The sequence below is a fragment of the Bos grunniens genome, chromosome 6 (genome assembly GCF_055505025.1).
Source record: "Bos grunniens cultivar Pamir isolate PY7600 chromosome 6, Bosgru_T2T1.0, whole genome shotgun sequence".
Lineage (NCBI taxonomy): Eukaryota > Metazoa > Chordata > Mammalia > Artiodactyla > Bovidae > Bos > Bos grunniens.
In genome coordinates, this window is record NC_141170.1 from 61,726,483 (window position 1) to 61,750,942 (window position 24,460).

General features: G+C 39.5%; 1 long non-coding RNA gene across 1 annotated transcript in view; it reads left to right on the top strand.

Annotated features, from left to right (window-relative positions):
* Positions 1 to 5,452, top strand: part of LOC147370824 (uncharacterized) — a 53,703-nt gene extending 48,251 nt beyond the window's left edge. The window contains exon 2 of the long non-coding RNA XR_015165498.1: positions 5,193 to 5,452. This is a non-coding gene — a long non-coding RNA (uncharacterized LOC147370824). The remainder of the gene's footprint in view (positions 1 to 5,192) is intronic.
* The last annotated feature ends 19,008 nt before the right edge of the window (positions 5,453 to 24,460 follow it).

Consider the following 24,460-nt stretch of genomic DNA (forward strand, 5'->3'; position numbering starts at 1 on the left):
ATAAATCATATCAGTGAGTTTCATTTATCTGTGTTTCACTTCACCAAACATTAGGAAATACTTTTGGAAACATTTATTTTCCAATGAAAGAGAAGGTGGGGTGAGCACTCCTCCATTTGCCAAGGTCCACACTAGCTGCTCTGCCTCTGGTCACCAAATCCATTGTCATTGGGTTGGTCACCACTCTTGCATTTTCCTTGAGTTTGGTTCTCTTATTGCACTGGCTTATGAGTCTGTCCTAGATGAAGTGGTTAGTAAATATTTAAAGCTCTAAATCCTGCCTTTCAGAACTTAAATATGAGGATTTTTCTTTTTTTTAATTCTGCAACAGGAAAATGAGAAAATGTTTTAGAGGCTAGCTAGATGGAATCTTGACATCTATTCACAAGATGTCCTTTGGAGGCAGAGTAATTTTACATTCAGCCCAACATGGTAGGTATGTATTCCTAATACATATCAGGCTTTTTGCTAGGTACTGGAGCACTCGGGACAGTAAAAAGAAATAAAATTCCTTCTGAGAATTGTGTCCACTGATAAGTGCATACAAAACTCTAAGTCTAAATAGAGCTCCAAGGAAGTGACATAAAAGCACGGAGCAGTATTTTTTTTAAAGTTACAATTTGAAGACTGCTATTTGTGCATTAAACACTTTCACATAGTGTCTTGTTTAATACTGAAAATAAATCAATGAGTATTATTATCATTATCCCTACTTTAAAGATGAGGAAACAGGTTCAGTGAGATTAAAGTTTGTGGAATCAAGATTAACCTAGATTTCTGGGACTAATGGGACAACTTTCCATGTCAGCCTTTGTGTGAGAATCATATAGCATGCATGCATGCGTGCTAAGTCACTTCAGTAATGTCCAACTCTTTGCAACCCTATGGACTGTAGCCCATCAGGCTCCTCTGTAGTGATATTCTATTTCTTAAAAGTTCAGAACTCCAGAGCCTCTGACAAAGTTACTGTTCTTAACTGTTAGTTATGCTGCTTTCTCAGAGGTAGGAATTAACAGGCAATTCACAAAACCATATTCCAACGGCTAACAAACATGAAAACGTTTTTAAATGTTCAGTTCAGTCGCTCAGTTGTGTCCAACTCTTTGCAACCCCATGAATTGCAGCACTCCAGGCCTCCCTGTCCATCACCAACTCCCGGAGTTCACTCAGACTCACGTCCATCGAGTCAGTGATGCCGTCCAGCCATCTCATCCTCTGTCGTCCCCTTCTCCTCCTGCCCCCAATCCCTCCCAGCATCAGAGTCTTTTCCAATGAGTCAACTCTTCGCTAGTGGCCAAAGGTGTGAAATAGGATACTCTTTTTCACCTATCAAATTTAGAAAAGTTTTAAATTAGGAGTACTCTTCAGAACTGATGACGTTGCTATGAAATGGTCATTCTCATCTTCTGTGGGTAGAAATACAAATTGTAAAATCTTTCCAGAAAACAAGTAGAAAATCTGGATGGCTCAATTTTTGACTTAGTAATTCTGCGTCTTAGAGTTTATCTTCAAAGAAAAAACTTAGGCCATTTGAATTTACATAAAAATGTTAAATGCATTAATATTTATAATAATCAGAAATGGCCTACATATATAAAAAGGGCAATATTTAAATACACAATAGTTCATTTGTATGCTACAGTATGATAAATTATTAAAAATAATTTAAAAGTATATTTTTGGGAAATGCTTATGAAAAAATATTGGAAAAAATTTCTTGAAAGAGAGGATTTAACACATTATTTAAGGAATTCTGTGACTGCTTGCTCAGCAACTTTGGGCAAACTACTTAACCTTTTTGTGTTTCATACACACTTACCCTTTTTGTATGTCAGTCTCCCCATCAGGAAAATGAGAATTACAACAATAATACCTATGGCAGAATATTCTTAACAAAGTTCAGTTCAATTGACCCTTAAAATAGGTTTGAACTGCATGGGTTCACTTATATGCAGATTTTTTTTTTTTTTAAATAGTAAATCCTACAGAGCTACACAATGTGTTGTTGGTTGAATCCATGGATGTAGAACTATGGATACAGAAGAATGGTGTACCTGAGGGCAGACTACACATGTGGGTTTTCAACCATGTTGAGTTGGTGCTCCTAACTCCTATTGTTCAAAGGTCAACTGTAAAAATGTGCAAAGAAACACTTAGCATAGGGCCTGGCATACATTTAAGGTATTAATTAAAATTTTTAATGAGTATTCGTTAAATGAGACTCTCTGGATGGTGAGATTATGAGTTACTTTTGTATTTTATTTTATAGTCATCTGGAAATTCCAGTCAGTAAGCATTACTTTTACAATTATTACATAGGTCATAGGCATGCTTATAGTAATCACAAAGTTGGTTATTGACATGTGGTAGATATTCTTAAGAGGAAGAGATCTGTTGGTTGGTTTACAGAATTTACTGCTTGGTAGGAAAGAGTTGTGATTTTTGGTTAAATTCCTTTTCCGACATCAGTTGGAATTAATATATTTTCAGCATTGATTTACTTATCAGTGGACTTTCTAATAATTATCTTTGTTATCTTTCTAGGGTAAACTCTTTTAAGCAAATACTTTTAAAAACCTACTTTGAATTTGGTTTAGTAATTATTCTATAAAGGATTTTCCAATCTATATTAAAATTGTCAAAGGATATTAATTTTTATGTTCCATCAGGTTTGAGGTCAAGATTATGCTAGCTTAAAAGTGAATAGGGTGGCTTTACACCTTTTTCTATCTGTGCAGTGGAATAACTTATTTAGCATGGGAATATGTTCCTTTAAAGTATAGAAGAATACACAGGTAGACCCACTTTTTAAAAAATTTTTTTGAAAGCAAAAGGAAGCTTATTTTTGAAAGTTGTTCTTTGATGAACTTTGAATTTCTTTCACAACTACCAGTTATCCAAATCATTGAATCAATTTTGGTAATTGATACTTCTTAGAAAAGTATTCATATATTCAGCTTTGAAACTTTCTCAGCATTGAGTTTTACATAGTGTTTTTTCAATTCAAAAGTTTTCTTAATTGTGCTGAAAATGTTTAAAATTGTATACAGGTAACTCTTAGATTAATGGCACCTAGTCAGTTCTGCATATCTGAGGTTATTGATATTTCTCCCGGCAATCTTGATTCCAGCTGGAAGAATCCAGCCCAGCGTTTCTCATGATGTACTATGCATATAAGTTAAAAAAAAAGTGGATGATGGAGGATGAGATGGCTGGATGGCATCACTGACTTGATGGACATGAGTTTGAGTGAACTCCGGGAGTTGGTGATGGACAGGGAGGCCTGGCATGCTGCAATTCATGGGGTCGCAAAGAGTCGGACACGACTGAGCAACTGAACTGAACTGAGTCAGTTCTACACAGTGTTATAGCTAGCTATTATTTCTATGCATGCATGCTTATGTGCTAAGTGGATTTAGTTGTGTCCCACTCTTTGTGACCCCTATGGCTCCTCTGTCCATGGGATTTTCCAGCCAAGAATACCGGAGTGGGTTGCCATTTCCTCCTCCAGGGAATCTTCCCAACCCAGGGATCAAACCCATGTCTCTTCTGACTCCTGCACTGGCAAGCGGGTTCTTTACTATTAGTGCCACCTGGGAAGCCCTATTATTTCTAAACCTATGGCTAAATCACTCTTTATTCTTAAGTTTACTTCTATGTATTTTCCTGATTTTATTACATTTGTCAAAGATCTATGTTTTTATTGCTAGTAAAAATTATTTGTGCAGATTTTCTTTCTTTAATATTGTTTCTGATGATTGCTTCTGATTCTAGTGTTTTCCTTCTTGGAAATACCTGTAATTTTAGGGTTGGATTCCTTTCTCTGCCCTTGATCTTTCTTTTTTTTTTTTTTTTAATTTTTCATCTTTTTCTTCTGAATACTGAGAAACCATCTCATGTTTATGCTGTCACTAAACTGACTTGACTTTTACTGTGTGAATTCTAGTCTTTGTTTTCCTTGCAAGACACCCATCCCTACCATTTAGCTGTTTTTCTCAAGTTAGTCTGTTCTCACCATGATTTTTCAGTCTCAAATGCTACTAAGATACTGACGTGTTTGCTAAAGTCTTGTTTTTTGTAGAAAATAATTTTCAGATATATTACCTTCTTCATCTTTCTTATATATAAAATGTTTTTCAAAAGTTCTTTTCCCCAATCCTGAGGTTGGTGAATATCCAAGATGTCTGCCTTGCTCTTTGGTCCTGATCTCTGTCCATCTGGGTATTGGTCAACTCTCCTCCATCTGTTACTGGAGAACAAATGGATGCCCATTCTGATTTAGAACCAGTGTCTAATAGGGACAGAAGAAGATCCAGCTTCTTCTATCCACAACTGTTTCTAATTCTCTGCGTTTTCAGTAAAAGGCTATACAGATACTCAGAATTCTCAGAGTGCAGTACTATTAAGGTTTCCCAACCAGCAGCTAGTTTATTGGGAATATCCATGCCAAATTACAATAAGCTACCAAACCTATCATGCTCCTTGTTTGTGGTCATTTGTAGCCCCTTAATTTTTACTGATTGAACAACCCTTTTGGAAAGCTGTACATGCACAGCCATGAGCAGTTGGCTAGTGTACTGCATGTAACGGACCTGATTTTGAAGGAAAAAGTAGGTACTATGGTCAAAATGAAGCATCTCCTATCAATTGGTGTGTGTGTGTGTGTGTGTGTGTTGCTCAGTCGTGTCCAACTCTTTTGCAACCCCATGGACTGTAGCCCACCAGGCTCCTTTGTCCATGGGATTCTCCAGGCAAGAATACTGGAGTGGGTTGCCATTTCGGTGTTTAAAGTGGTTAAGACCATGAACCTCAGAGTCAGTCCGTCTGGCTTCAAATCCCAACTGTGTGCTTGCTTCCTTATCTGAAACATGGGGGAAATAACAGTAATCACACCTCATTACTATTGTTATGAGGTTACACAGACTACTGCACATACAATGCAGAACGGGGCCTCACACATAAATAATACCAAGTAAATGTTGCTCTTAACCTACTTTATGTCTTGAGTTTGTGAGTCTTAACTTAACTCTACACATCTTATAACCAGTTGAATTTCTTCCTTGATTTGATTTTGATTTTAGTATTGTAAATTTTTATCTTTGCCTATATCCTCACAGTTCAATGTAAAGCTGGTACACTCAGAGGGTATTTATAATGTAAGTCTGTATTCTTTCATTCACTTTCTCCCCAAGGATGGATTCTATGGGAGATAAAGCAGCATGAACTAATCATTCCTAGAAATGAAGAGTCTTCTGTGATGTAGCATGAGTGAACCCCAAAGATGAATGAAGAAGATAGACTGAAATTAGGGGAAAGGTGGAAGTCAGGAATGCTATCCTTTGACCCTGCCATATCTGAGCTGAAGACACACTAAAAAAGGTGTGGTACTAATAGATGCCTGTGTTCCAAGGGGAATTCAAGACCTATTGATTAAAAGGACTCTGTACATTGAAATGAACACGTCTTAATTCAGAGAAAACAAAAGCTGAGGGAAGACAAGTTGAGAAGCAACAGCGTGGAATGGTTTTAACACGCAAATCCTAGTACCAGATGACCCGGGCTCACAGCTTGCATTGCTCCTACCATCAGTACATTCTGGCAAGAGTCAGGAATCCTCTTTTCTCCTCAGTTACCTCAGGTGGCTCAGAGGGTAAAGCATCTGCCTGCAATGCGGGAGACCCAGGTTTGATCCCTGGGTTGGGAAGATCCCCTGAAGAAGGAAATGGCAATCCACTCCAGTATTCTTGCCTGGAAAATCCCATGGACTGAGAAGCCTGGTAGGCTACACACCACTGGGTATCAAAGAGTCGGACACGACTGAGCAACTTCACTTATAACAAGAGTAATTTATAAACTATTGGGAACAGTGAATGAATCATCCATATAAAGGACTCATAGTACCGTCTATATATGTGTACCACTAATGTTTTATATGTTTATGTAGAACCATAAATCTCCAAATGTAAGAAGCTGGACACTTTTAAAATGAAGAATATAATGCAAAGAAACATGTTTAATTTTAATAATAGTTTTGAGGTAGAGATAATAAAGGTAGTAAAAAAATGAGATACAAATAAAGATATTCAAAGTACAATTATTATTTAGATAAAATGTTTATTTTAATTTTGTTGTTGTTGTTCAGTCACTAAGTCATGTCTGACTCTTTGCAACCCCATGAATTGTAGCCTGCCAGGCTCCTCTGTCCTTGGAATTCTCTAGGCAAGGATACTGGAGTAAGTTGCCATTCCCTTCTCCAGGGGATATTCCAGACCCTGGAGTCAAAGACCCAGAGGGATGGTATGGGGAGGGAGGAGGGAGGAGGGTTCAGGATGGGGAACACGTGTATACCTGTGGCGGATTCATGTTGATATATGGTAAAACCAATACAATATTGTAAAGTTAAAAAAAAAAACACCTGGGTTTCCTGCATTGCATGCAGATTCTTTTCCCTCTGAGCCATGAGGGAAGACCCATTTTAATTTTGTATAATAATGATTTGAAAGAACTCTTAGTAGCATATTTTCCACATACTATATATAAGTATGATACTATTAATTACCTTAAATACATGATACTTCAAAAATAGAAATGACTTTCTGATCTCCTAAAATGTATTGCATTCATTTTTCACACTTTATGAATGTGATTACCATGAATACCAGTCTGCTTCAATTGAGAAGGACAGGGTTTAAAACAGTTTTTCTTTGTAATTATTCATTTATTTGCATTAGAAAAACTTATAAGACGGGAAAAATTATTCTGTACTAAACAGCAAAATTATCTAGGAGTACATATTTTAACATTTTCTCCAGGGAATAAAAAGGTAGAACACAAATTCAGTTGGCTGGTTTGTAATGTCAAAAAAGAGTATTGGGTGAGACACTTGGAACCTTCCAGTAAATGTGAGCCAGTTCATGTCAACCATAATTATTGGTTCTATTTGATAAACTGAGAAAAGAGAGGCCTCTTGCCTCCTTAATTTCCTGAGAAAATTCAACAGACTGAGTTAGAACAAAAGCAGAAATCATTATGACATCATTTATAAAAACAGAAACAGCTTTCCATCCTGAACTTTATTAAAGATGCTTTCCATCCTGAACTTTATTAAAGATGCTGTTTAGTAGTCTATTTTGACCACCTATTGAGAAGAAATTAGAAAAGAAAACATAGCAATTATGATTACTAAGAAAGTAAAGGCAACGGTGACGGTCCATGTGAGAGTCCCAAGACTCTTGGCTTATATAATAAAGGGGTCCTACAGGAAGACTAACCAAAAAAATACCACTTCCATTTAATCTGTAGGTCTGCTCATGCCAGATTACATAGTTAGTAAAATAGTAGAAACTAAGGCAGGCTGAACATTTTATAATAAAACTTTAGTTTCAGTATTTTCCCTATCTTGAAGAAATGGGGTATAGAGATGGATATACTGACTAATCTAGATTCTTTTTACACTGACAGCTACATTTTGGGTAAAGTTGAGTCCAGTACTTCACTAAGACTACTATAGGCGATTAAAGACATCAGTTTCTTTAGTATTGGTTAATCTCAGTCACCTCTATATTTATAATGTATTTAAGTTGGAGACTAATTCCATTTTTGCAGGGACAAAATTTAAAGCACCTTCCAAATGCTTATTCAGCTGTTTCTTCCAAGGCTGGGCAAATATCCCCAAGCCTGCTCCCATTTGGGATAAGAAAAATTTTCATAGTTCAGGGAAAGTACCATGGTGAATCCATTTGCAGGATAATACACATTTTAAATTATGCATAATATCACTGGTGGTAAATGAATATTTGATTCCAGTCCAGAAACACTAATTTTACTGGTGGGTTTGGAAACCTTGGAGCATTTATTAATAACAGTAATTGTTTTGTATAGCAGACAAAGTATAAATGCTGAACTAAGTAAAAATAAGCAGAGATTCCTTTTCTCCAAGTTAAAAATTAAATAATGAAAACTATTTGTTGGTATTCAGTCACTCAGTCATGTCCGACTTTTTGAGACCCCATAGACCGCCGTATACCAGGTTTCACTGTCTTTAACTATCTCCTGGAGTTTGCTCAAACTCATCTTCATTGAGTTGATGATGCCATCCAACCATCTTATCCTCTGTTGCCCTGTTTTCCTGCCCTCAATCTTTCCCAGCATCAGGATCTTTTCCAGTGAGTCAGCTCTTTGTATCGGGTGGTCAGAATATTGTAGCTTCACCTTCAATTAAAAAATTAAAATTATTACCTCTTCCATATATCATGTGTATATAAGTAAAAATGCTACAATCTTTAAATTGTAAACCTAAACCATTCAATTTAGGTTTGTAGAATGGCTGGGAAAATGGTTTTGCAACTTGTCACAAAAAAGCAGGAAAGGGGTCAGGAGCAATGATAACTCCACAATTAGATCTGTACATCCTCCATCATCTCAGATGCTAAGGAAGGAAGAGAAAGAACAGGAAGAAAAGCAGCACCTCCTGGTACCTGCCTAGGTGGTGTTAGTGATAAAAGAACATCCCTGCCAAAGCAGGAGACCAAAGAGACGCAGGTTTGATCCCTGGGTTGGGAAGATCCCCTGGAGGAGGGCATGGCAACCTGCTCCAGTATTCTTATCTGGAGAATCCCATGGACAGAAGAACTTGGAGGACTAGAGTCCATAGGGTCACGAAGATTCAGACACGACTGAAGTGACTTAGCAGACATGCACTCATTAGCACCCACCTGGTACCTGCATGGCTGTTATGGAGAGCTGAGAATACAGATGGGGCTATAAAACAGAAGACCCACATGGCTGTCCTATATTGGTGCATATTTCTGGTTGGGACACCAGCTTTGACCTCCATGTCTCAGAGTTTTCTTTGCCTTGCAACCATGACAGATGTTTACAGATTAGCTCTGTTCCTGATAACTTTATAAAGAAGTAAAAAGAACATAAGAAGTATTCATAGAATATTTTTTTTCATAGATGAAATCTCACATTTAATTCTGATCAAGTTTAACGTGACATCTACATAAATGAACATGCTTCTGATTGAAAATACAAGAGCTGCTAGCCCATTTTTCTTAAACAATGTTTTCTAAACAATCCACCAGGCCATCAATAACCAAACTGTGATTCAACTTCCTCCTTACTCACTCTTGGTTACCATTTTCACTCGCTTCTTATATTAAGACAGAAAAGAATCAGAAAACACAGATTTTAAGTAATGAGGAATATGATACGTTCTTGCCAGTCAGTATAGATTTTCAGCATATAATCATCTTTTATAAACATGGATTGTTCAGTTCAGTTCAGTCGCTCAGTCGTGTCCCACTCTTCGCGACCCCATGAATCTCAGCACGCCAGGCCTCCCTGTCCATCACCAACTCCCAGAGTTCACTCAGACTCACGTCCATCGAGTCAGTGATGCCATCCAGCCATCTCATCCTCTGTTGTCCCCTTCTCCTCCTGCCCCCAATCCCTCCCAGCATCAGAGTCTTTTCCAATGAGTCAACTCTTCGCATGAGGTGGCCAAAGTACCGGAGTATCAGCTTTAGCATCATTCTTTCCAAAGAAATCCCAGGGCTGATCTTCAGAATGGACTGGGTGGATCTCCTTGTAATCCAAGGGACTCTCAAGAGTCTTCTCCAACACCACAGTTCAAAAGCATCAGTTCTTCGGTGCTCAGCTTTCTTCACGGTCCAAATCTCACATCCATACATGACCACTGGAAAACCATAGCCTTGACTAGACAAACCTTTGTTGGCAAAGTAATGTCTCTGCTTTTGAATATGCTATCTAGGTTGGTCATAACCTTTCTTCCAAGGAGTAAGCGTCTTTTAATTTCATGGCTGCAGTCACCATCTGCAGTGATTTTGGAGCTCAAAAACATGGATTGTAGGTTACTCTAAAATGTGATTTGTGTGTATACTTAAGCATCTATGATGATGAAAGAGCCAACACCCTGGGTACTGGCATAATCAGCTTTGACTCATTCTTCTCCTTTAGTCCCCAAATTTAAATAGCCAACATCAGTTCTGTATCTTAAGCATCTCTGATCTATGACCTCCTCACTATTTTACCTCTCACTACACTAAATTATCTGGATCATGACAGCGGTGGTTCGGCTCCTAATTGTCATACCTCCACCCTCTTCACAACACTAGCTCCAGAGTAACACATCGGAACAGACATCCCTCTCACTGCTGAAATTGTAATCTGAAACTTAAAACATCTGACCTCAAACTACAATTCTTGGCTCGTGTTCCCCAATGCCCTATAATTAAACCTATATTCTAACTACATGCAGGAACTCCTTGTCTCTATACATTCAAGGCACCTCATGTCCTGTGCCTTAGATCTAAAGATGGAAAGCACTTAGTCCTTCTAGCTTCACTGCAAACCTTACTTCCTCTGGAGGTCTTTTCTGACCCACAGAATCAGGACAACTTTCTCCATTTGGCTCCCACAGCACTTAATACCATATTTTCAAATTTGCCAAACTGAAAAATATTGAACTACATGGAAATTTCTTTCTCTTTCCCTCTTCTCTATTTAGGTGGGTAGTTAAGAGTTTAGAGGTAGTATGTTACTTTTATACCTCTTAGCATCAAGTCTTACAGGAGACAGCAATGGCAACCCACTCCAGTACTCTTGCCTGGAAAATCCCATGGACGGAGGAGCCTGGTAGGCTGCAGTCCATGGGGTCTCGAAGAGTCAAACATGACTGAGCCACTTCACTTTCCCTTTTCACTTTCATGCACTGAAGAAGGAAATGGCAACCCACTCCAGTGTTCTTGCCTGGAGAATCCCAGGGTCGGGAGAGCCTGGTGGGCTGCCGTCTATGGGGTCGCACAGAGTCGGACATGACTGAAGCGACTTAGCAGCAGCAGCAGCATCAAGTCTTATACATGATAGATATTACATAGATTTCTTGGTTGTTTTATTGAACAACATTGTGAGAAGCGCATATCTTTGGAATCACATGGAGACTTTAGGTTGGTTTGGTATGAAAGACATACACCTTGTTTGTATTATGAGATATGGGTAAGTGTGAAGAAAAAAAAAACGAAGAGATCTGTTTGCTGTTTTCACAATTTGCATGTATGACATTTCCAAGTACAGATTTTGGCAGCTTCAAGTTTCTCTCCAGGGAAATTAGATTTAAAAAGTTGAAGTTTATTACAGAATTTAATGGTTGGCTTAAACAATCTTAATAAAGCCTTGGGCAAGAAAGCTTCATTCCTCACTGGAGAAAAGTACACTGCCTACTAGATCAGTGATAATTTTATCTGATTCATTCAACTGTGTGTTGAACAATTCCATAAAACAGGGCATTATTTTTCCATTTTTTGCACTTTTGTAGTGGAAGTAAAAATAGACTGGGAAATATGGACTTTGGTTCTACACCTTACTATGGCTTTTAATTATGCCATTTAGGGTCTTGTAGGAAGAGTATGGGTTTTGGAATTAAAGAGACCTAGGTTGGCATCCTGGCTCCATATCTTAACAGTTGTAGCGCTTTAGGCCAATTTCAGAGACTACTTAAGTTCAGGATCCTCACTAAGAGAGTTAGAAGAATAGTGGCCTAGTTAATGATCTCATGTCTCTTTCCAGCCCTAAAGTCCTATCTTCCTTTTATCCTTGTTCAGTCACTTCAGTCGTGTCCGACTCTCTGCGACTCCATGGACCATGGCCCGCCAGGCTCCTCTGTCCACGGGATTCTCCAGGCAAAAACACTGGAGTGGGTTGCAATTTCCTTCTGCAGCAATATAGTATGAAGTCAGTGAAGGGAGTGAAGTGAAGTCACTCAGTCGTGTCCTACTCTTTGCGACCCCATGGACTGTAACCTACCAGACTCCTCCGTCCATGGGATTTTCCAGGCAAGAGTACTGGAGTGGGTTGCCATTTCCTTTTATCCTTCAGTTCAGTTCAGTTCAGTCGCTCAGTCGTTCAGTCCGACTCTTTGCGACCCCATGAATCGCAGCACGCCAGGCCTCCCTGTCCATCACCAACTCCCGGAGTTCACTCAGACTCACGTCCATCGAGTCAGTGATGCCATCCAACCATCTCATCCTCTGTCGTCCCCTTCTCCTCCTGCCCCCAATCCCTCCCAGCATCAGAGTCTTTTCCAATGAGTCTACTCTTCGCATGAGGTGGCCAAAGTAATGGAGTTTCAGCTTTAGCATCATTCCTTCCAAAGAAATCCCAGAGCTGATCTCCTTCAGAATGGACTGGTTGGATCTCCTTGCAGTCCAAGGGACTCTCAAGAGTCTTCTCCAACACCACAGTTCAAAAGCATCAATTCTTCGGCGCTCAGCTTTCTTCACAGTCCAACTCTCACATCCATACATGACCACTGGAAAAACCATAGCCTTGACTAGACGGACCTTTGTTGGCAAAGTAATGTCTCTGCTTTTCAATATGCTATCTAGGTTGGTCATAACCTTTCTTCCAAGGAGTAAGCGTCTTTTAATTTCATGGCTGCAGTCACCATCTGCAGTGATTTTGGAGCCCCCCAAAATAAAGTCTGACACTGTTTCCCCATCTATTTCCCATGAAGTGATGGGATCAGATGCCATGATCTTCGTTTTCTGAATGTTGAGTTTTAAGCTAACTTTTTCACTCTCCTCTTTCACCTTCCTTAGAGGTATGCAAATGGTACTGAGAATCTTTTGAAAATGTTTTAAAAGCTTTTGCATTCTGATGACTGTGCCTTTTTTCTTTGAATCTCTTTAGGTTTGATTTTCTCTTTTTCTAGCCTCTTGACTGTTTCACCTCTTGCCTTCTAATCTGGATACTGTTTATTTCTTGTGTGATTGCTGTGACTAGGACTTCCAATACTATATTGAGTAAAACTAGAAAGACTGGGTATCCTTGTCTTGTTCCTGACCTTAATGGAAATGCTTTCGTCTTTTCACTGCTGAGTATGATGTCAGCTGTGGGCTTATCCTGTTGCTGTTCAGTCACTAAGTCGTTTTTTACCCTTTGTGACGCTATGGATCACAGCCCACAAGGCTCCTCTGTCCATAGAATTTCCCAGGCAGGAATACTGGGGTGGGTTGTCATTTTCTTCTCCAGAGGAATCTTCCTAACCCAGTGATGGAACCTGCATATCCTGCATTGCAGGCAGATTTTTTACCACTTGAGCCACAAAGGATGTCTGGGCTTATCATATATCATATATATGATCATATGTCTCTCATTATTATGTTGAGATATGTTCCATTTATACCCACTTTGTGTAGAATTTTTTTTTATAAATGGATGTTGAATTTTGTCAAAACACCTTGTCTACAGCTATTGAGTTCATATGATTTTTATTATTTAAGGTTTCTCTCATTGATTGATTTGTGTATATTGAACCTTCCTTGTATTCCTAGTATAAATCCCACTTGATCATGGTGTACAATCCTTTTATGGTATCATTTTGCTAATATTTTATTGAGTATTTTTGCATCTGTGTTCATCAGTGATCCTGGCCTGTATCTTCCTTTTTTTGTGTGATATCTTTGGATACTGGCTTCACAGAATGTGTTCAGAAGCTTTCCTTGGTTTGCAATGTTTTGGAATAGTGTGAGAACTAACTTAAACTATTGGTGTTAATTCTTCTCTAAATGTTTAGTAGAATTCATTTGTGAAGCCATTGGATTCCGGACCTTTGCTTGTTGGGAGTTTGTTTCATTCCTGATTCTATTTCATTACCGATAAATGATCTGCTGGTATTTTCTATTTCTTCCTGGTTCAGTTTCGGGAGATTGTACATTTATAGGAATTTGCCATTTCTTCTAGGTTGTCTACTTTATTGGAGTATAGTTGTTCATAGTAATTGATTATGATCTTTTTTTTTTATGTGGTGCCAGTTGTAATTTCTCCTTTTTCATTCCTGGTTTTATTGGGCCCTCTCTTTTTCTTAATAAGTTTGGCTAAAGGTTTGTCAACTTTATCTTTTCAAAGAACCAGCTCTTTATTTCCTTGATCTTTTCTAAATGTATCTTTTAGTATCCGTTTCACTTATTTCTGTTCTATTCTTTAGGATTTCTTTCTTTCTACTAACTTTTGGAAAAAGTGTAAACAGTGAAAGATTTTATTTTTGTGGGTTCCAATATCATTGTGGATGGTGACTGCAGCCACGATATTAAGACACTTGCTCCTTGGAAGGAAAGCTACGACAAACCTAGATAGTGTATTAAAAAGCAGAGACATCACTTCGCTGACAAAGATCCATCTAGTCAAAGCTATGGTATTTCCAGTAGTCACATACAAATGTAAAAGTTGGACCATAAAGAAGGCTGAGCATCGAAGAATTGATGCTTTTGAATTATGGTGCTGGAGAAGACTCTTGAGAGTCCCTTGGACTGCAAAGAGTTCAAACCAGTCAATCCTGGAGGAAATTAACCATGAATATTCATTGGAAGGCCTGATGCTGAAGCTCCAATCCTTTGGCCACCTGTTGGGAAGAGCCAATTCACTGGAAAACACCCTGGGAAAGATTGTGGGCAGGAGAAGAAGAAGGCAACAGAGGATGAGATGGTTGAGTGGCATCACTGACTCAGTGGACATGAGTTTGAGCCAACTCTGGGAGACAGTGAAGGACAAGGAAGCCTGGCATGCTGCAGTTCATGAGGTCACGGAGAGTCTGACATGACTTAACGACTGAACAACAATTACAATGTGTGTTGGTTTGGCCCCTTTGTGCTGATCCTGTCTGGGATGTCTCCTTTCCCAAGTTAGGGAAGTTTTCAGATATTATGTCTTCAAATATGTTCTGCCCCTTTCTCTCTCACTTCTCCTTTGGGGACCCTATAATGTAAATGTTAGTACAATTGGTATTGTCCCAGAGGCCTTTGACCCTGTTCTCATTTCTTTTTCTGTTCAGTGGCTTCATTACTCTATTTTTAACCTCGCTGACCCATTGGTTTGTATCATTTAGTCTACTGTTGATCCCTTTTAGTGTATTTTTTAATTTCAATTATTATATTCGTTTGGTTCCTCTCTTTATTTTTTAATTCATTGTTAAATACATCTGACTTCTCATTCTGTTCATCCATTCTTCTCCTGAGTTTTTTGATCATCTTTACAATCATTATCTTCAACTCTTTACTGAGTAGATTGTCCATCTCGACTTTACTTAGTTCTTCTTCTGAGATTTTTATCCTTAATTTGAACATGTTCCTCTGTCATCTTGTTTTGCTTAATTTGCTTTTTTTATTTATATACATCTGATAGGTTATGGTTCCAGACTATGTTTCCCAGTAGCATACTCCTTTCTGGTCACCAGAACTATTCACTCTAGGGGTACCCCTAAGAGGCTATATGGGTTCTTCTGTTGTGGTGGGCTGACTACTGTGGGAGGTCTGGTAGCTGTGACTGGCCCCTGGTTTGGTTGATTGCCAGGCCCTACCTTGTTCAGATGCTGCCAGCCTCTGGTTTGCAGGACTGGGTTGTGACCCTGGGGGCAGGGTCCCTGGGCTATTTGTGACTCACTTTTGGGCAGAGTCAGGTTTTGGGGTGGGTGGTTACAAAGCAGGGGTTTGCAGATCTAGTATTGGACTGCTTGTGGGTGGGGCTGGCTCCTGACAAATCTGGCTGAAGGTTTCAGTATTCTTCAAGCTTGTGCTGGTTGGCTGGTGTAACTGGATCCTAGGGTGGTTGACTGTGATGAATCCATGGTAACTCAGCGCTGGTGTTGACTTGCTCGTAGTCAGGACCAGGGACTGGGGCAGGGGTTCCCAGGACTAGTGCTGGCTCACTGGCTGGTGGACCTGGGTCACAGGGTCTCTGGCTGCAGAGCCCTGGGGTTCTTAAAGCTGGTGTCAGCTTCTCTGGTGAGTGTGGCTAGATCCTGAGGACACTTACTGAGGGGCCCAAGGTGTCTCAGTGCTGGAATTGGCCTGCTTGTGGTAAGTCAGAGCCCTGGGGGCTCCTTGGGAGAGTGCCAGCTTGCTGGTATGTATTTTGATTCTTGACAAATCAGGCTGTGGGGCTGTCATGGTCCTGGTGATGGTGACTACCCACTGGTGGGAAGGACTGGGACCAGGAAATCCCACTGCTTTACCTGTCCACTGGTGAATGGAACTGGGACTTACTGCTAGTGCCAGCCCACTAGCAGGCAGAGCTGGGGCCTGGGGTCTCTGGCTGCAGGGTCCAGGGGTCCCAGAGCTGGTGTTAAACTACTTGTGTGGGTAGTCTTTCTGGTCTTTCTCATCATTAGTTGTAATTCTGGTGTTTCTGTGAGAGGTGGTGAGCTCAGTGTTATCCTGCTCCTCCATCTTCCCTATCCATTCTTTATTCTTCTTTTCCAGTTTTCTTTTAAAGGAATTATTGTTATTATTTTGTTGGATCTCTGCCATGAGATTTTTATTTACATCTTTTTGTATCCCTTTTAGTATGTCTCCTATATATATATAGGGATATTACAGCACTCACTCTTAGTACAGTTTAGTCTAAATTTGTAATTTTTATTCTTTCCCAAATAACATAAGACTATCTTTAAAAGAGGTGAACTGCCAAATATCTTACTTTCTTCTATGTTATAATCTCTACAAAGCATTATTACTGTAGTTTAAACAGTCAATATTCTTTCATATTATTCTTCTCAGCACTCTTAATTACTTCTTATGAATTTGAGCTTCTATCTATAGTCATTATCACAAAGGCAAAAAAAAAAACCTTTTGGCTTTTATTTAAATGTGGGTCGCTGATGACAAACTGTTTTTGTCTGTAAATATCTTAGTTTTGTCTTCACTTCTGCAGGATACTTTGAATAGGTATAGGAATCTAGTTTGACTATTTTTCTTTTAGCTCTTTAAATCTGACATTCCATTATTTTTAAACATTTTAAAATATTTTTTAATTTCACTGTTTATAGTAGCCAGGACATGGAAGCAACCTAGATGCCCATCAGCAGACGAATAGATAAGATAGCTGTGGTACATATACACAATGGAGTATTACTCAGCCATTAAAAAGAGTACATTTGAATCAGTTCTAATGAGGTGGATGAAACTGGAGCCTATTATACAGAGTGAAGTAAGCCAGAAAGAAAAACACCAATACAGTATACTAATGCATATATATGGAATTTAGAAAGATGGTAACGATAACCCTGTATGCGAAACAGCAAAAGAGACACAGATGTATAGAACAGTCTTTTGGACTCTGTGGGAGAGGGAGAGAGTGGGATAATGGCATGGAAACATGTATAATATCATATAAGAAACTAATCGCCAGTCCAGGTTCGATGCAGGATACAGGATGCTTGGGGCTGGTGCACTGGGATGACCCAGAGGGATGGTATGGGGAGGGTGGTGGGAGGGGGGTTCAGGATGGGGAACGTGTATACTCGTGGCAGATTCATGTTGATGTATGGCAAAACCAATACAATATTATAAAGTAAAAAAAAATACATTATGATTAAAAAAATAAAAATTGAAGTATAGTTGATTTATGGTATCATGTTAGTTTCAGGTGTATAGCACAGCAATTCTAATAACCTTCCCTTAAAGGTTATTAGGAAATATTAACTATAGTTCCCTGTGTCATATAGTAGGTCTTTGTTGGTTATATATTTTATATACAGTAGTATGTATATGTTAATCCCAACCTCCCAATTATCCCTTCCCCATCCTCCTTTTCCCTTTGGCATTTTTGTTTTTTATGTCTGTGAATCTCTTCCTATTTTGGAAATAAGTTCATTTGTATATTTTTTCCCCAATATTTCACATATAAGTGATATCATGATATTTGTTTTTGTCTGATTTACTTCACTTAGTATGATAATCTCTAGGCTCATATGTTGCTGCAAATGTCATTATTTCATTCTTTTTTAAACTGAGTAATATTCCATTGTACTACAATATTCTTTATCAGTTCATCTGTTGATGGACATTTAGATAGCTTGTAAGTCTTATCTATTGTAAGCAGTGCTGCAATGAACACTGGTGTGCATGTACCTATTGGACCATGTTTTTCTCCAGATGTATACCCAGGAGTGGGACTGCAGGTTCATATAGTGGCTCTATTTTTAGTTTTTTAAGGAACCTCCATACTATCCTCCATAGTGGCTGCACCAGTTTACATTCCCACTAACTGTGCATGAGGGTTCCTTTGTTACCACATCCCCTCCAGCATTTATTATTGTAAGTTTTTTGATGATGGCTATTCTGACTGTTATGAGGTGATACTTCACTGTAGTTTTGATTTGCATTTCTCTAGTAATTAGTGACATCAAGCATCTTTTCATATGCCTTTTGGCCATTTGTACGCTTTCTTCGGAGAAATGTCTATTTAGATCTTCTGCCCTTTTTTGACTGTTTTTTTTTTCTGATATTGAGGCATATCAGCTATTTGTATATTTTGAAAATTAATTACTTGTCAGTTGCATCATTTGCAAATATCTTCTCCCCGTTCTTTAGATTTTTTCATTTTGTTTATGGTTTCTTTTGTTGTGCAAAAATCTTAAAGTTCAATTAGGTCCCATTTGTTTATTTTTGCTTTTATTTCCATTACTGTAGTGGTGTGTGTATGTGTTTGTTGCTTAGTCATGTTTGACTCTTTGTGACTTCATGGACTGCAGCCCACCAGGCTCCTCCATCCATGGAATTTTCCAGGCAAGAGTACTGGAGTGGGTTGCCATTTCCTTCTCCGCATTACTGTAGGAAATGGATCAAAAAATATATTGCTTCAATTTATGTGAAAGAGTGTCTTGCCTGTGTTTTCCTTGGGGTTTTATAGTATTTGGTCTTACATTTAGGTTTTTAATCTATTTTGAGTTTATTTTTGTGTATGGTGTTAGAGAATGCTCTAATTTCATTCTTTTACATGCAGCTGTCCAGTTTGACCAGCACCACTAATTAAAGACACTGGTTTTTCTCCACTGTATACTCCTATCTCCTTTGTCATAGACTATGACCATAAGTGCATGGGTTTATTTCTTGGCTTTCTATCCTGTTCCTTTGATTTTTTCCCCCCGTTTTTGTACCAGTAATGTACTGTCTTGATGATTGTGGCTTTGTAGTATAGTCTGAAGTCAGGGAGGTTGAGTCCTCCAGCTGTTTTTCTTTCTCAAGATTACTTTGGCCATTTGGAGACTTTTACATTTCCACACCAATTAAAAAAGTTTTTGTTCTAGTTCTGTGAAAAACGCCATTGGTAATCTGATAGGAATTGCATTAAATTATAGATTGCCTTGGGTAGTATAGTCATTTCGACAATATGGATTCTTCCAATCCAAGAACACAGTATATCTTTCAATCAGTTTGTGTCATCTTCAATTTCTTTCATTAGCATCTTACAGTTTTTGAAGTACAGGTCTTTTGCTTCCTTAGGTAGGTTTATTCCTAGGTATTTTCTTCTATTTGATGCAATTGTAAATGGGATTGTTTCCTTTATTTCTTCTTCTGATCTTTCATTGTTAATGTTTAGAAATGCAACAGATTTCTGTGTTTTAATTTTGTATCCTGCAACTTTACTGAATTCCTTGACAAGCTCTAGTAATTTTTTGGTAGTGTCTTTAGGATTTTCTATGTATAGTATGTCATCCGCAAAGAGTGTCTGTTTCACTTCTTTTCCAATTTAGATCCTTTTATTTCTTTTCTTTTTCTGATTGCTGTGGCTAAGACTTCCAAAACTATGTGGATTGAAAGTGGAGAGGGTAGACATGCTTATCTTGAAGGAAATACTTTTAGCTTTTCATTGTTGAGTATGATGTTAGCTATGGGTTTGTCATGTATGGCCTTTATTTTGTTGAGGTGTTGTTATCACTAAGTCATGTCTGATTCTTTGTGATCGGTTGAACTGCAGCACACCAGGCTCCTCTGTCTTCTACTATCTCCCAGTTTGCTCAAATTTATATCCATTGTGTTGGTGATGCTATCTAACCTCATCCTCTGCTGACCCCTTCTCCTTTTACCTTCAATCTCTCCCAGTAACAGGATCTTTTCCAATGAGTTGGCTCTTCACATCAGGTGGCCAAAGGACTGGAGCTTCAGCTTCAGCATCAGTCCTTTCAATGAATATTCAGAGTTGATTTTCTTTAGGATTGATTGCTTTGATCTCCTTGCAGTCCAAGGGACTCTCAAGAGTCTTCTCCAACACCACAATTTGAAAATCAATTCTTTGCTGCTCAGCCTTCCTTATGGTCCAACTTTATGTTAAGGTAGATTCTCTCTATGGCCACTTTATAGAGAATTTTTATCAGAAATATTCAGTAAGTCCCCTACATATAAACCTTCAAGTTGTGACCTTTCAAAGATGCAAATGTGTATTTGCAAGTCCAATCACGTAAATTAGTTCACACCTGGTGTACACTTACATGTGTGGATCCACTACCAGTGGTTGTGTTTTTGGATCCTCTACTGTACAGTACTGAGAAGTACAGTCTCTTTAGTTCAAGCCCAGGATGTCCAGAAGCAAGCGTCAAGGTAGCAGTGATGAAGCTGGTACTGCTGGAGAACTGAGGAGATTCATGATGCAGGGAATGGCATGGGCATGGGAATTTTCTTTATTTGAGGAGTCACTTAGTTTGGAGGCACTGCTGCTGCTAAGTCGCTTCAGTCGTGTCTGACTCTCTGCAACCCCATAGACGGCAGCCCACCAGGCTCCCCTGTCCCTGGGATTCTCCAGGCAAGAATACTGGAGTGGGTTGCCACTTCCTTCTCCAATGCAGAAAAGTGAAAGTGAAGTCACTCAGACTCTTCGCGACCCCATGGACTGCAGCCCACCAGGCTCCTCCGTCCAAGGGATTTTCCAGGCAAAGAGTGCTGGAGTGGGGTGCCATTGCCTTCTCCGGTTTGGAGGCACAGGACCCATTATATAGAACAGTACCTGAAGGTTGTAGCAGACATTCAGAATACAACCCAGGGCTACCATGTCATCTACAACAAGAAAAAGATACTACCAAGCTGTCACTGGATTGTTTATTCAAGAGGGTAGATAGAAGTAAATCCAGTAAGAAACCAGAACTTGTGCCATCAACATCAGGCATGAATGAAATTGTAGCTTGCCCTGTGCTTCCTATTGCTGACAGTCCTTCAGCACTACCATCACCTATCTCCTCTACGCCATTCAGTAGCTCTTCTTCCCTGTTCACTCGATGCCAGTTCCTATTTGCCAGCCATTGTACTGTATTACTGTACTTGTCAAGGTACTGTACTGTAAGCTTAAAACTTTTATTTTTCCTTTTAATGTATTATTTGTGTGAAAAGTATTATAAACTTATTACAGTACTATATAGCTAATTTGTAGTAGTTGGTACTGCAGTTGCTCACATTGTTGTACTTATGAACAAAATGGACTCACAAACATGCTCTTGAAATGGAACTCATCTATATCTAGGGGACTTACTGTGTGTTAAATTTTATCAAAAGGTTTTTCTGCATCTATTGTGTCATATACTTTCCATTTAATTTGTTAAAGTGTTGCATCAAACTGGTTGATTTGCAGAGATTGAAAAATCTTTGCATCCCTGGGATAAATCCCTCTTGTTCATGATGTATTATCTTTAAATGTATTGTTGGATTTGGTTTACTAGTATTTTGTTGAGGATTTCTGTGTGTATGTTCATCAGTTATGTTGGCCTGTAATTTTCTTTTTTGTGGTACTTCTGGGTTTTGTTATCAGGCTGAGGGTGTTCTCACAGAATCAATTTGAAATTCCTCCTTATGCAATTTTTGGAATAATTTCAGAAGGACAGATGTTCAGTTCAGTTCAGTTGCTCAGTTGTGTCTGACCCTTTGTGACCCCATGGACTGCAGCACGCCAGGCTTCCCTGTCCATCACCAACTCCTGGAGTTCACTCAAACTCATGTCCATCGAGTTCGTGATGCCATCCAACCATCTCATCCTCTGTCGTCCCCTTCTCCTCCTACCTTCAGTTTTTCCCAGCATCAGGATCTTTTCAAATGAGTCAGTTCTTCACATCAGGTGGCCAAAGTATTAGAGTTTCAGCTTCAGCATCAGTCCTTCCAATGAATATTCAGGACTGATTTCCTTTAGGATGGACTGGTTGGATCTCCTTGCTGTCCAAGGGATCCTCAAAAGTCTTCTACAACACCACAGTTCAAAAGCATCAATTATTTCACACTCAGCTTTCTTTATAGTCCAACTCTCACATCCACACATGACTACTGGAAAAACCATAGCTTTGACTAGACGGACCTTTGTTGGCCAAGTAATGTCTCTGCTTTTTAATATGCTGTCTAGGTCAGTCATAACTTTTCTTCCAAGGAGTAAGCGTCTTTTAATTTTATGGCTGCAGTAACCATCTGCAGTGATTTTGGAGCCCCCCAAAATAAAGTCTGTCCTTGTTTCCATTGCTTCCCCATCTATTTGCCATGAAGTGATGGAACCAGATGCCATAATCTTAGTTTTCTGAATGTTGAGTTTTAAGCCAACTTTTTCACTCTCCTCTTTCACTTTCATCAAGAGGGTCCTGAGTTCTTCGTTTTCTGCCATAAGGGTGGTGTCATCTGCATATCTGAGGTTATTGATATTTCTCTCAGCAATCTTGATTCCAGCTTGTGCTTCATCTAGCCCAGTGTTTCTCATGTTATACTCTGCATATAAGTTAAATAAGCAGGGTGACAATATACAGCCTTGATGTACTCCTTTCCCTGTTTGGAACCAGTCTGTTGTTTCATGTCCAGTTCTGTGTTACTTCCTGACCTGCATACAGATTCTTCAGGAGGCAGGTTAGGTGGTCTAGTATTCCCATCTCTTTCAGAATTTTCCACAGTTTATTGTGATTAACACAGTCAAAGGCTTTGGCATAGTCAATAAAGCAGAAATAGACGTTTTTCTGGAACTCTCTTGCTTTTTCGATGGTCCCATGGATGTTGGTAATTTGATCTCTGGTTCCTCTACCTTTTCTAAATCCAGGTAGAACATCTGGGAGTTCATGGTTCACATACTGTTGAAGCCTGGCTTAGAGAATTTTGAGCATTACTTTGCTAGCGTGGGAGATGAGCACAATTGTGTGGTAGTTTGAACATTCTTTGGCATTGCCTTTCTTTGGGATTGGAATGAAAACTGACATTTTCCAGTCCTGTGGCCACTGCTGAGTTTTCCAAATTTGCTGGCATACTGAGTGCAGCACTTTCACAGAATCATCTTTTAGGATTTGAAATAGTTCAACTGGAATTCCATCACCTCCACTAGCTTTGTTCATAGTGATGCTTCCTAAGGCCCACTTGACTTCACATTCCAGGATGTCTGGTTCTAGATGAGTGATCACACCATCGTGATTATCTGGGTTGTAAAGATCTTTTTTGTATAGTTCTTCTGGGTGTTCTTGCCACCTCTTCTTAATATCTTCTGCTTCTCTTAGGTCCATATCATTTCTGTCCTTTATTGTGCCCATCTTTGCATGAAAAGTTCCCTTGGTATCTCTAATTTTCTTGAAGAGATCTCTAGTCTTTCCCATTCTATTGTTTTCCTCTATTTCTTTGCACTGATCACTGAGGAAGGGTTTCTTATCTCTCCTTGCTATTCTTTGGAACTCTCCATTCAAATGCTATACCTTTCCTTTTCTCCTTTGCCTTCAGCTTTTCTTAGGTCCGGAGACCAGCCAGTTCCAGGGTAGGTTCTGACTTGTGTTTGTGGACTCGGGTCTGTAGGACTGTAGTTTTGTTTCTAATGTCCACCCCTAGTTGGGTGAGGCTGGTCTAGAGGCTTGCGAAGGTTTTCTGGTGGGTGGTGGTGGGTCTTGGCCCTCTGGTGAGCAGGGTGTGTCTAGAGGTTGTTGTGGGCTCAGGAAGTCTTTAGGCTGCCTGTCTGCTGATAGGTAGGGCTATGTTCCTGCTCTATTGGTTATCTGGGCTGAGGCATCCCAGTATTGGAGCTTACAGGCTGTTGGGTAGGGCCAGGTCTTTGTGCCCAGAATCCAAAATGTCTGCCTCTAGTTAGAGTTCACATAGGTCCCCACTGTTTCTGCCACCAGCTTTTATGACCCCAGAGAGAGCCATGCTCTCTTTTATGACCCAGAGAGAGCCATAGCTCCATGCCACCCTTCCCCATGTCCCCCCAGTCTGCCTTCCCTGGAGCCTCTCCAAGACCAGCAGGCAGGTCTAACCTAGGCTCCTAGGAGTTACTGCTTTTGCCCTGGGTCCTGGTGTACGTGAGACCTTGTGTGCACTCTCCAAGAGTTGAGTCTGTTTCCCCCTGTCCTGTGGCGCTCCTGCGATGAAGCCCTGCTAGCTCTGAAAGCTCAACACTCTGGGGGCTCCTCCTCTGGAAGCTAGACTTGTAGGCTGGGGAGCCTGGCTGGTGCTCACTGTTCTCTCATGGGAGAACTTGTGGCTATAATTATTCCCCAGTTTGTGGGCTGCTCCCTTGGGTGGTATGGGATTTTGATTATATTGCAAGCGTGCCCCTCCTACCAGCTAGTGGTTTCTTCTTTGTCTTTGGATGCAGAGTTTTTGTTGTTGTTGTTGTTAACAGATCCCAGTCTTTTTATTGATAGTTGTTCTCAGTCAGTGATTTTGGTGTG